This window comes from Gossypium arboreum, chromosome 6 (genome assembly GCF_025698485.1).
Source record: "Gossypium arboreum isolate Shixiya-1 chromosome 6, ASM2569848v2, whole genome shotgun sequence".
In the NCBI taxonomy this organism is placed as follows: Eukaryota; Viridiplantae; Streptophyta; class Magnoliopsida; order Malvales; family Malvaceae; genus Gossypium; species Gossypium arboreum.
In genome coordinates, this window is record NC_069075.1 from 107,967,981 (window position 1) to 107,981,285 (window position 13,305).

Sequence of the window (13,305 nt, forward strand, 5' to 3'; positions counted from 1 at the left end):
TAATTAACAAGTTATTCATCCAAAAATTATTAAGAAACTTTAAAATTCTTGGTCGTATCGTTACAATTTACCTCACAAAATTTTAACTTAAACTGGAATAATTTTTATTTTTCATATTACTATTCCAAACATCACTTAGGATTTCTTTCCTTTCTCTTGTTTTTGAAGATATGAGCATCTTACATTTTATTATTAACAAATTGAAAATAAAATTGCCTTCACCATATTCGGGTTGTTCGGAAACCTACAATCATGCTCAAATTTTATTTAATGGGAAATGGTTGGATTTTTATATAATTTATTGTAAAAAAATATTAAATTAAGTCATTAGAAGTAATGTGATGGACTTGAAACTATCAAATATGTCTCCAATTTCCATATATAACATTTATTTATAAATGGTAAGGAGTTGCAGAGTTGACCATTTAACTTTTAATGTATATTAAGATCATTTGTGCATGAATGCTTTATTCGGAATGGCCATAGATATGATTTAAGTGGAAAATTATTTTCATTTTGTACATAATAATTGCTTTGAATATGATTTAAGTGGAATATCAATGCATGGTGAGATACGACTTTTTAGATGTAGGTTTGAAATTAATAGTAAAGACTAATGTGAATTTGTATTTACACCTTAATTAAAATATAATAATGTGTCGATTGAGTTTTAGTTCGATTCACATCAGAATTATTATTAGTGTAGGAGGATGTGGATTCGATTACGTTGAAGCGCATGATCTTCCTATTTAAATATTGAAAAGGAATTACGAGTAGTTCTAAATATTATATAATAATAAAAACATATATAATATGAACCTATAATGAAATTAATGTTTAAAATATATATACAAAATGAATATAACGTAAATACAAAATCAATAATTTTATTCTATTGTATTATGAAATTAATAAATAGTTATAAAACATGTGAAATGCAAGGGAATTTATATTTTTTTACTTTTTAAAAATATGTTTTTAACTTTACATTTGTGTGAACACAAATATTTCTTAAAAACTTGTAATATAATATATATTAATTTTCACATTCTGTAATGATTAATTGTATGTATTAACTAAAATATATTAAATTATTTTATAATAAAATTTATTTATATAAATTATATTACAATAAAATAAGTCTATCACGACATTTTTTTTTTACCTAAGACGGCGCAAAAAAGGTTTGCCTAGGTTTCGCAACGCTTCTCCCGACACTTCTAAAAAGGTTGTCTATAGTACAGTAGGCATAGGCTCCGTGATACTTTTGAAAAAGCATTGGCATAAGTCAACATAAGTCGACCCTTATTGAAGGGTTGGGAAAGACCTAGTAAAGGCCAACCTTTGAAAAAGGTTAGGATAGACCTTGTCTAAGGCAACCTTTAAAAGAGGTTGGGATAGACCTTGTCTAAGGCAACCTTTAAAACAGGTTGGGATAGACCAGTCTAAAGCAACCTTTTAAAAAAGTTAGGTTAGACCTTGTCTAAGGCAACCTTTAAAAAAGGTTGGGATAGACCAATCTAAGGCAACCTTTTAAAAAAGTTGAGATAGACTTGTCTAAAGCAACCTTAAAAAGGTTAGGATAGACTCGTCTAAGGTAACCTTAGAAAGGTTGGGATAGACCTTGTCTAAGGTAACTTTTAAAAAAGGTTGGGATTGACCCGTCTAAGACAACCTTAAAAATGTTGGGATAGACATGTTTAAACAGTTGTAAAAAGGTTGTGATAGACCTTTTCCAAGACAACTTAAAAAAAGTTGGGATAAATCCGTCTAAGGCAACCTTAAAAAGGAAAAGGTAAACCTGTCTAAGGTAAACTTAAAAAGGTTGGGACAGATTTCGTCTCATGTCCAATGTTTTTTTACGACATTTTTCCCCGATTTTTAATAGCCTATTTTGGCGAAATATGAGCAAATTTGTATGTATTGGGTTTGGAAAAGTTTGAGGCAATATTAATTGAATAGTTAATTAACATAAAACAATCATATAAATACAAAATTACAATTGAATAATGCAATTAGTAATTTATATACAAAATCCTAATAGAAGTAGTCAACAAGTTGCGAACATGTTGTCAACTTGTTTAACATGACATCAAAAAATTATATAAAATCCTAATAGAAGCAGTCAACATGTTGCAAACATTTTGTCAACATGTTTCCCATGACATCAAAAAATTATGGGACAACTGCATTCATCAACCACTATAACATATATATAATACATAATATGCAGCAAGCCTCATTCATCATCATCCGAATTGAAGGCTTTATCATCAAATCTGCTACTTTGAAATTCAACTGCAAAAATAGCAATGTACATTTTCTATTTATACGAGTTAGATGAGAAACAACATGAACACGTAGGAAGAATATTTTAGTATTAACTAAAGAACCATAAATTGAAGCTAAGTAAAGAATTTTCATCAGTACATCCACTAATTATTAGTTAAGCAAACAATGAAAACATCAAATAAGAACCTAGCATTCAGTTACAACAATCAATGTTTATTAAACCTTAACAAACTTATTGACAATCTAGTTATAAAATAGTCACCTTACTATGCTTACTATGAAAAGCCTTGTACTTACTTGACATTCCCTTTGCCATACACTCGTTGAGGAGAGCCCTATACTTCTTCTTACGAGCATCCATCATATCCATGAACTTTGCCTCTCGAATTTCAGTTAATTTCATAAATCTTTCTTCTATCTCAACTATCAAACGAGCATCTAGCTCTGTGGCCTCCGTACGAAATCGAGATTTTACTTCCTCGAGTAGAGTCTTCTATCGAACTGCTTGTTCGGATTAAATTGTTTATATTTGCTCGACATGTTTAGCGCTCATCTCTTTATTCAATGTACTGATGGTCAATGTAGATTGGCTTCCTCGAGTGACTAAACCATAGCCAAACAACCTAGATTTGGTCATCCCACGTCCATATTCCAACTTTTTTCCATCCTTGTTAGGGCCGAACACTTGTGTATACACCTCGTTTTTCTAATGCAATATTATCTTGAGACACAAAAGAACTCTCAGGTGTTGCCATGAAGTCTTTAACTGTAACACCCCTAACCTATATCCATCACCAGAATAGGATTACAGAGCATTATCGTACTAACGGAATAGTAAACCATTCAATTCATACATCAATGCAAACATAATCTAATTACATTTAATTACATTCATAACGTCCCTTAATCAAGCCCTCGAGGCCCTAAAATACTATAGAAACAATCTGGGACTAAATTAAAAACATTTGGAAATTTCAAGAAACAGTTAGAAAATTTGGACTATAAGGGTCAACGGCCTTGTACCTCACACGGCTGAGACACACGCTCGTGTCTCAGGCCGTGTAACTTTCAAAATAAGGACACACGGCCGTGTCCCAACCTATTTCCTCGCCCATGTAACTCTTTGAATTGAGTCACACGGCCAAGGCACACGCCCATGTGCTAGGCCTTGTAACATTCCAAATAGCCTCACACACCCGTGTGCCAGGCCATGTGTTAGGCCGTATAACTCCTTGACTTGCGAGCCTTAAACCTACAGGGGATACGCGGCCATGTCATATGGCCATGTGTCACACAAAACTAAGAGACACATCCATGTCTTAGGCCGTGTAGACCTAAAATAAACCTTAAACTTCAAGTTTACCCTTTCAAGCTTACTTAGGTCCTAAATAAACCATTTACCAACCAAAACACCTATTCAAAGTGACATTAATCAAGCCAAAAACATACCAAATCAACCTTTTAAGTGCCTAACCAATGTACCCTCATTGGTACTATAAGTATATACAATTTTATATCAAAATAAATCTTCAAACATAACTTATCACTTACTTAAACCTAACATCTAAATCAATACCATCTCAAACATACCATATCTTAGCTATCCTATAATCAATTCATCACATAATAATTTGGCCATTCTAACATGCATTACATAGCCATTTTAACACATTATTAAGACATCAAAATTACCAAAAAGGGTATCAACCAAAACAACTTATACAATCAAGTTCATACTTAACTATTTACATATCCAAAACATTAGTATCAACATTCAAACCTATTGCATGCCATATAATCTGGAATAAACGTTCCAAAAACTATCGAGTTATGCTGAATAATGTGACTTGAGTGCCGATCCGATCGTCTATCTTTTCGAGTATCTACAAAAATATTAAATAACACAAGTAAGCTCAATGAAGCTTAGTAAGTTCGACATATCAAAATGATAAATCTTACCAAAATAAATACAACAATTCAAACAATATCAATTCAACCACGAAGATTCTCTGTCATCCATAATATCAACAGATAAATCACATACATTCAATTTAATACTCAAATGTATAGCAAATCCATCAAATTCATTAAACAAATTACCTTACCAAGATTTTCAATTCAAATAACGAATTACGGATAGGAGTACATTGTCAGTCCAACCATAACACGCCAAATGCTCATATGAGCCAATCCCTCCAAAACACACCAAATGCTCACAAAAGCTAGTCCAACCAAAACACGCCAATGCTCATAAGAGCTAGTCCAACCGAAACATGTAGTGCTTATAAGAGCTAGTCCAATCGAAACACACTAAACAGAGAGTATAATACGAGAGTTCGCAACAAATGCTAAACATCGGTTTACTCGGGAAATAAATATATACATATCTCCAGAGTCATCTCTAGTTCAATCCTTCACAACACACCATATCACGACCTTACTCTATCCTGCGTTCAATCCAATCCGAACATCAAATTCAATAACAAATCTCAAATAATCATTCATTATCAACAATTAAATATATATTGTATCATGTTATACTATTAAACAAATCATATAGATGTTAAATTTCAAACCGTACAAACTTACTTGGACTGAATTGTAGTAGTTGCAAAAGTCTAGGGACTATTCCGTTATTTTTCCTTTTCCACGAGTATCTACAGGATCTTGATCTATAATGTAAAATTTCTCAATTATCAACTTAAATTTCACATTTCAATCCATTTTACAATTAATACCCTTTTATTTTTTGAATTTACACAATTACCCAAATTTTATATTTTTTTTGCAATTTAGTCCCTTAAACCAAAATTCATCAAATTAACCATTTTTTTCAAATCAAAATTCTATCCAAATATACTAGGCCCTTCAAAAGTCCCTAATTAACATTAAATTAACTATCAAACCCTAAATTTTTTACATTTTCACAATTTAGTCCTAAAATCAAAATCTAACAAAAATCACTTTAGAAAATCATCAATGAATACCATCAAAGCTCAAAATACATAGAATTCATCAAATATATTCAAGATTAATCAATGGAAACTTTAAAAAATTTTAACAGAATAAAAAACGAAGTTACAAGCTAGCTAGACCTAGTTGCAATGATATCAAAAACATAAAAATTACAATAAACGAAATTAAAATAGACTTACATGCAAGGTTCCTATGCTAGCTGAATATGAAGCGTCAAAAATGGTGAAATACTTTTAGGTTCGGTGGAACATCGGAAATATTATGATAATTTTGGTTTTATTTTATTAAACTTTAATTAATTTACTAAATTACATAATCACCGTTAATTAAAACCATATAAAACCACAATTTAAAAGTATATTATGGTCCATTAATATCCAAATGGACTAATTATTATTTAAGTCCCTTTTCATTTCATATTTAAGATATCAAATCAATGGAAATTCAAGATTTACTAATTTTTCACCTCTTTCAGTTTAGTCCTTTTTCCTAAATTAACTATCTAAAAGTTAAAATTTCTTAACCAAATTTTAATATGACTCTAATGACTCTATAAACATTCTAAAGATAATATTTATGAGTTGATACAATGGAAATTTGTTGTCCCGAACCACTGTTCCATCACCACTAAAAATCGGGATGTTACATTAACTCTCTTGCATGCTTCATCCTATAGTTCTCTTTCATTAGAAAAATCTATTTTGAAAAAAAAAGTAAAACTGATGTAAAAATAAATTAAAATAAATAAATAATACCCATTTTTTTCTTATATAAACTTGTTCTACTACCTTACTACTCAATTTGTCACTCCCATCTTTCCGAAAATGTTGAAATCTAAACTACTCCAAACGCAAGGGTTCACGACCTTCCTTCTCAGCCTATTATACAACAAAACAATAGTTGTTAACAATATTCACCAATGAGCACAGAACAATTAATATAAGTTACATAGTGATTAATATGTACTTACAAATTGTGCATTGAGCGATGTGTGCATAACGCATCATTTTTTAGGATTCTTTCGCCTTTTCTGATTGTGCCTGTTATTTAAATTAATGAGAAAAATATGAGAGTAATAGGAAAACTAAGTTTATTGTGCCTCGTTCAACAAATCACACATATGTGCACCCCCTACTTTGATCATACCGTAAGTGGAAGCAGAAAAAGTGGAACATTTAGTCTAATAAAAGTGCACATCACAGCTTGTGGTGCTCTCCATCGCTCCACTAGCCACTTCCATTAATCATCATCCAAACCAAGAGGATTGTTTTCATATATTTATTCAACCGGTCTACCTTCTTGGACCATCTCTCTGTAGTATCTAGTCTTCAAAGTCGATTTAAACTCCTTCTGAAGTTTTCCAACATATGAGAGGATGTCGGAGTCCTCGACCTTACCTTGGAGATCAAACTTTTCCTGCACATATAACAAGTTAATGTAACAAGTACTCATTACATACAATTTCAAATAATGAAAAATTATGGCAATACATTAAATTACAAAATGACAAATAGAGCCAGTCATTGCAATTGTACAGAGAAATTCAGCCAATTTAGTCGTTTCCTTCCCAATAGGCTGGCCATATTGGTTGGCATCTACTAGTATACAAGTTCCAGGTTGAAGATTCTATATATCTTTCATGTTTGTAGGCCCTCGCTTTCTCTTAGTACCTTTAGTAGCCTCTGTCAAAAGTAGCAATTATAGTTCAGATATGAAAATGGAACAAAAAAAAATTATGTATCAATGTGAAAAAATAAATATGATGCAGGAGCAAATTATGAATATAATAAAATAAAAAAAAGTACCAATATTAATTATATAAAAGCATAATAGAAGATGAATATAGATATTATACCGACTGCCTTGGGTGAATTGTGAGAAGTGAAATCCCATTTTCCAATATAAGATAAGGGATACACAATATGACTTTGTATCTCGCAGAGCAGTTTATAGATAAAAAAAGGTTCATGTTGGTGACAAAACATGATTTTTGTGCATTAAGGTGTTGTTTCCAACATTTTGTACCTTAAGCGTAAACCAGTTTTTGATTCTTTAAATAAACCACACATTCCCACAGTTCATCTTTGTTCTCTTTCTCAATACATAGTAACAGTTATGGAATCATTAGAAAATTGTAATTAATCAGCTTCATATTTCTTATTATTATTTCTTTGCTTGTAAAAATTTATATACTTAAATGAAATTAATGCCCCACTTTCTTTCTTCTTTGGAAAAAAAAAACAAGACTTAGTCCCGGTTCAGTATACTTATCTCACATAAATTTTGGAGGAAGACGTAGTCCCGGTTCAATATACTTATCTTACATAAATTTTGGAGGTTTGTTATTTATATTCAATTGTTATCAGTATTTTTTTGCAATTATTAAACTCTGTCGTTTTTGTTTTGTATTGAATTTACAGAAGTTTATAATTTATAATTTGTATCCAACAACTTTTAATTGTATATCAATCAATGGAGGGTTTGGATGATGGTTCAAATAATGATTCTACGGAGGGCAAATGAAGGATAGGTTGGGGATTATGGCAAAAGTTTGATATAGTGTCCTACTGTCTAAGTGTCAAATATCCTAACCAAAATGGGTTTATATATCCTGTAATTAAAAAGATTGATCTCATGGACAAGTGTATACCTGGGAAGACTTAATGGATGAATTACAATAAGCTTCCTACACGTTTTGTCCTTTGCGCATTTTCCAACCTACATGGCACTACTCTTGTGTTATACTATTGAAAATCAATGTCCATTCTTTTGATGAGATTTTCTATGGGATCATGAATAGGATTTTATGAGAAAAATAAACAAATAAGGTCTAAACTTTCTTTTTTGATAATTAGAGACTTAAATAGTTATGTCTGTTAACGCAGGAAATCAACCTCTTAGTAGTGCGAAAAACGGTATTCATATAGTAAACTAATTCTAAGAGGGAAAAAAGGGTGTTAATTATTTAAATTTTGACATATCATGTGTCAATTTAAACATTAACTTTTTCATCTATTTTTGTATGATTTGATAAAAACACAAATCTAATAGTTAAAAAAGATGAAAAATTAAAAGATGACTAAATTGGGAAAAAAAAGGATGTTGATTATTTTGCAAATAATGACATGGATCAATTATAAGCCAAAAAGTAAAAAATTCCCAAGAGTCCTCTATTTAAAAACCAAATAGTTGTCTTCTAATTTCTAGATAAAACTAAAACCTATCATATCACAGCAATAAGTAAAGACTGCAAATGCCAAAATCTATATACATCAAGAATAAGCTTGAACATATGTTGCATAAAAGTTGAAAACAGTCAAAGTAAAGTGGTAATTTATATAAATTTTCAATGCAATAATCAAATTAGCCAAAAGGAAGTCAAACTTAAATGGAAACTAGTTCAAAACCTAACCTTATAGCATAAACTAAAATATATCTCCCATTCAAGCACGAATTGTTATAAACCCTTATATGCTAACAAGAATCCATCAAGAAACTTAATTGGAAAAAGTGAGAAGGGACAATTGCAGAATGTAATAAATGAGTTTAAAGCCAAAGAAAGAATAAGTGAGAAGGCAATGGAAGTACTAGCTGGAGTTGCAGGTACTTATTTCGTTGTTTGAGTTGGAGTTTCTTATCTTGTACTTTGACTATCGGTAGCCGCCTTTCCCAAGGTGTTCGAACTCGTGGAAGAACTCCTCAAAGAAAATCGTACACTTTTTAATGTTCACACTTTGTCGATCATTTTCTTAGAAAAATAGAGTGGTAATAGATGACGGTTAATGATGAAGCACCAGCAAAGCACTGAAAAGGTCATGAGTTTTGAGGAGGAGGAAAAGAAAATGAGATTTGAACTGGGAAAAATATGAATTTTCAATTCCTTTTAAGATTTGTCGCTGAGAAACTTAAAGTCGACGGTAAATTTGGAGTAAGGTTGGCTTATTTATTTGCTTACATTTTATTTTGGCTTTTAGGGTTAGGACAACAAGTTTATAGTCAAAAGAAAGGAGAATGCCCATTCCATTGCAAGGCTAAATTATAGCCAATATTATTCAAAGTGATAAAAAATTAAAATAGTTTTTGTTAATTCAAAATTTTAAAATGAACAATATATATAATGTGACACTATTAATGATTAATGTGAAATTTTATTAATGATTCATTATATATTATCATCAGGTTATACATAAAAGAAGACAACACTTTTCGAGGTGAAACTTAAAAGGATTAATGTGAAATTTTATTAATGATTCATTATATTTTAATTCATATTTATCTGTCTACTTTTTAAAAAATTGTATTTTAAACTAAAAGTAAATTTACAATTACACTTGAGTTCTATATTGAGTTCATTATTTTACTATTTAATTGAATTTTGCTATGCAATTTTAATTTAATTAAAATAATTTAGGTAAGATCTAATAATTTTTTTATATTTTATTTTAATAGTTATTAGCAATAATAAGTTAATTGATATAGTATTAAAATTAATAAAATTAAAAATTAATAAAAAATGTTATTTCATAAAGAGATAAATTTATTTTTTCTTTTAAATATATTTTAACTTTTCAAGTCTTTATTCATTAAATAAAAATTTAATTTAATTTATTAAAATAATTTTTGGTACAACTCCATGTGCAATTCCTGAAATGTGTATATCATTAATGTTGAGTAGCAAGTTTATAAAAATATCAATCAAGTTCAATCATTAATGTTGAGTCACAAGTGTCAATATTGAATTATTAACACAAAAAAACCAAGCTTAGTAATTTTGAAATCTTGTGAATTAGCAGAGATTTCTAAGAACTTGAATGGTACAACTGTCATAATCTTGAAATCTTGTGAATTAGCAGAGGTTTCTAATTTCGAAATCCTTTTGGCAAATGAGTGGCAATGGCAGAACACCTGAAGAAAAAAAAAACAAGTAAAAACATAATGGAGACAGTAACCTTTACACAAAACCCTAAAATTTTCTCACTCTATCACTCATCTAAAGACAAAAAAAAATTATAAAGTAGACAAAAAAATGTTTAAAAAAAACTGATTTGCTTGTGATCTCCCCATTTTGAGTATAGTGGTGTATAGTGAAAAACTGAAGCAACAAAGGAACAAGGAAGTTGAGTTCACTCTTTATATAACACTTTGACAATTATAGCTTTCAGATAAGTACAATTATAAATAAAGAGATATTGAAACTAAAATTATTAAGTTACAATATGATGATCACACTACAGATATTTATCATCTTCTACAGGGTTTAACGCTTAGATTGTACAGATTTCTTGGCTTTATTCTGATAACATGGAGCCATCATACACTCTTGCCATCCTTGACATAAAATACTTGTTTCGCTTGAGAAGCCAGTATGTATGGATCGTTCAAATCACGATTCCCTATATGGATAAGCTCAGAAAATTTCACCATAATAAAACCATTTGCATCATTCTTCATACTCTTAGGAGATTTAATATTCACCCAATCACATCCAAGCATGATAGCCCAAAACCTTTCATAATAGTTTCTGCCGTCAGCAAAAACCATCACGTCGTTATTTTGATTCTTACAATGTTGCTCATGTTTTTTAGTATGGACCCTAAAACCATTAACTATAAACCCATCATATGTGGAAACCACCTTATGTGGTCCTCGAGCAAGAGCAATTACATCAGCATCAACTTGTTCAGCTTCCATCTTTGGAATTTGACCATATAGTAGGAAATCAATTAGCTTTTGTTCTATGAGCAAATTTCTACAATGTGCCCTCATTATATAAATACTATGATAAATTATTTTAAGAGTGACAATTTACCTGGTTCGCAAGCCATTTCGGGAACTTTTCAACCAACAATTTGTCCTCTGTGCGTTTACTAATTTGAATGCCATCATAAGCAGCTTGCTGAGACTCCAAAAATTCCCTATAATATATTCACTATTTTGCAAAAAATGTTGTAAAAATGCATACAAATTAAGAAATATTACTTTATTCCTCTATTGGTTAATAAAAATAACCGAATGACAAGATTTTCCTCAAGAAACTCACTGACGGTATGGTGATAACTTATCGATATGCAATAGGATATAACTGTTTGCTTGTGCAAGAGATCGCATGTCTAATATCTTCGTGTTCATGGTACCAATTGGACGTCCTCCAAAAGAGAAAATGTACCATTTTTTAATATTCCCAACATTCCTAGGAGGATGAGAAAATATAGTATCCACATCAGAAAAATAATGGGAGAAAAATATAAGAAATTTTGAAACTATGTACCCTTCGGGATAAGCTCTATTTCACACCGAAGCTTTCAATCTCATAAGATACCTGCATCACATACATATATTTTTACATACTTATTGTATACTATATTAAAATAATAAAAATAAAATATTGTGAAATATTATTGATATATTTCATATACCTTTCGATCGGGTACATCCACCTGTATTGAACAGGTCTACCAAGCTTAGCCTCCATCGGTAAATGAATAATCAAATAAATCATGATTGTGAAGAAACTTGAAGGAAATATTTTCCCTATTTCACAAAGTGTTAACAAGACTTGCATTTGAAGTTGATCAACTTCTTGTGGATCAAGACTTTTTGTATATAATCTCTTGAAGAAATCTGATAGATTTGTAATAACACTTAGCACCTTCTTTTCTACAACTCCTCTTAAGCATATAAGAAGCAAATCTTGCATGAGAATGTGACAGTCGTGACTTTTGAGGTTGCTCAACTTGTACTATTTCAAATTCACGCATCAAGATTTTTTTAATGCATAACCATCGAGTACCTTCAAGTTCTTCACAATGGAAAGAAAAATATCTCTTTCCTTTGATGCAAGAATGTAACACGCTTGCAGTAGGTACTCTTTACTATTTCTCATTTTTAGATGAAGATAAATTCAGATGCCTAATATATTGTAAGTCTTTGCGTGTCTTGATATTATCTTAACCATTACGTGAGAGATTAAGAAGGGTGCCAACGACATTGTCACATGCGTTCTTCTCGATGTACATAACATCCAAGTTATGTCAAAGTAGATTGTAACACCGATAAGGCAAGTTGACAAAAATGCTCCTCTTCTTCTATAAAGTCTTGTCTTGATTTATGAGATTTGTTTCATCTCCTTCTACCACCAATTCTTCAAAGTCGTTAAACAAATCACACCCATCATCTACATCGAGTTCTACTGACCTTTCATCTAGTTCTTCTCTATCCCTCTTTCAGGCTTTTTCATAAATGAAATTGATACCTTCAACTTTCCTTAAAATATCTTCTACGGATCGTGGAATAGGATCTACCCCACACTCTATAGTGCCATTGAATTCACGACTTTGTTTTCGAAATAGGTGTTCAGCCAATAACCATTGAAGATAACCCATATAACAAAACTTTTGACTTTACTGAGCCATCAAGATTAAGTTTTTTTAGCACATACTGAGCAAGCAACCCGACCTTTTATACTCCACCCTGAAAGATTAGCGTAAGCTGGGAACTCATTGATTGTCCAAAGAAGATAAACTTGTAAAGTGAAAGATTCAAAAGCTGATGAATCAAAAGCATCAACTCCTGTCCACAATTACTTCAATTCATTAATTAAAGGTTGTATGTAGACATCAATATCGTTGTCGGGTCTCTTCTCACCAGGGATAACCATTGATAGTATTATCGATAATTATTTCATGCATGCTCAAGGATCCAAATTATAAGGAATAAGAAAGTACGGGCCATCTACTATGACTTTACTCATTCTTCAAAATAGATTGAATCCATCGCTAGCGAAACCTAGCCTCACATGGCGAGGATCAGATGCAAAATTAGGAAACCTCTTATCAAACGCATCCCAGGTAGAACCATCGGCTGGATATCTTAATATACCATCTTTGGTTCGTCCTTCTTTATGCTATCTTATGAATTGTGATATCTTGGAAGATTGAAACAATCTTTTAAGTTTGGGAATCAAGCGAAAGTACCATAAGACTTTGGCAGGCTTAGAACGGTGACAGCTACCATCAACCTATTCATCTGTATCCAACT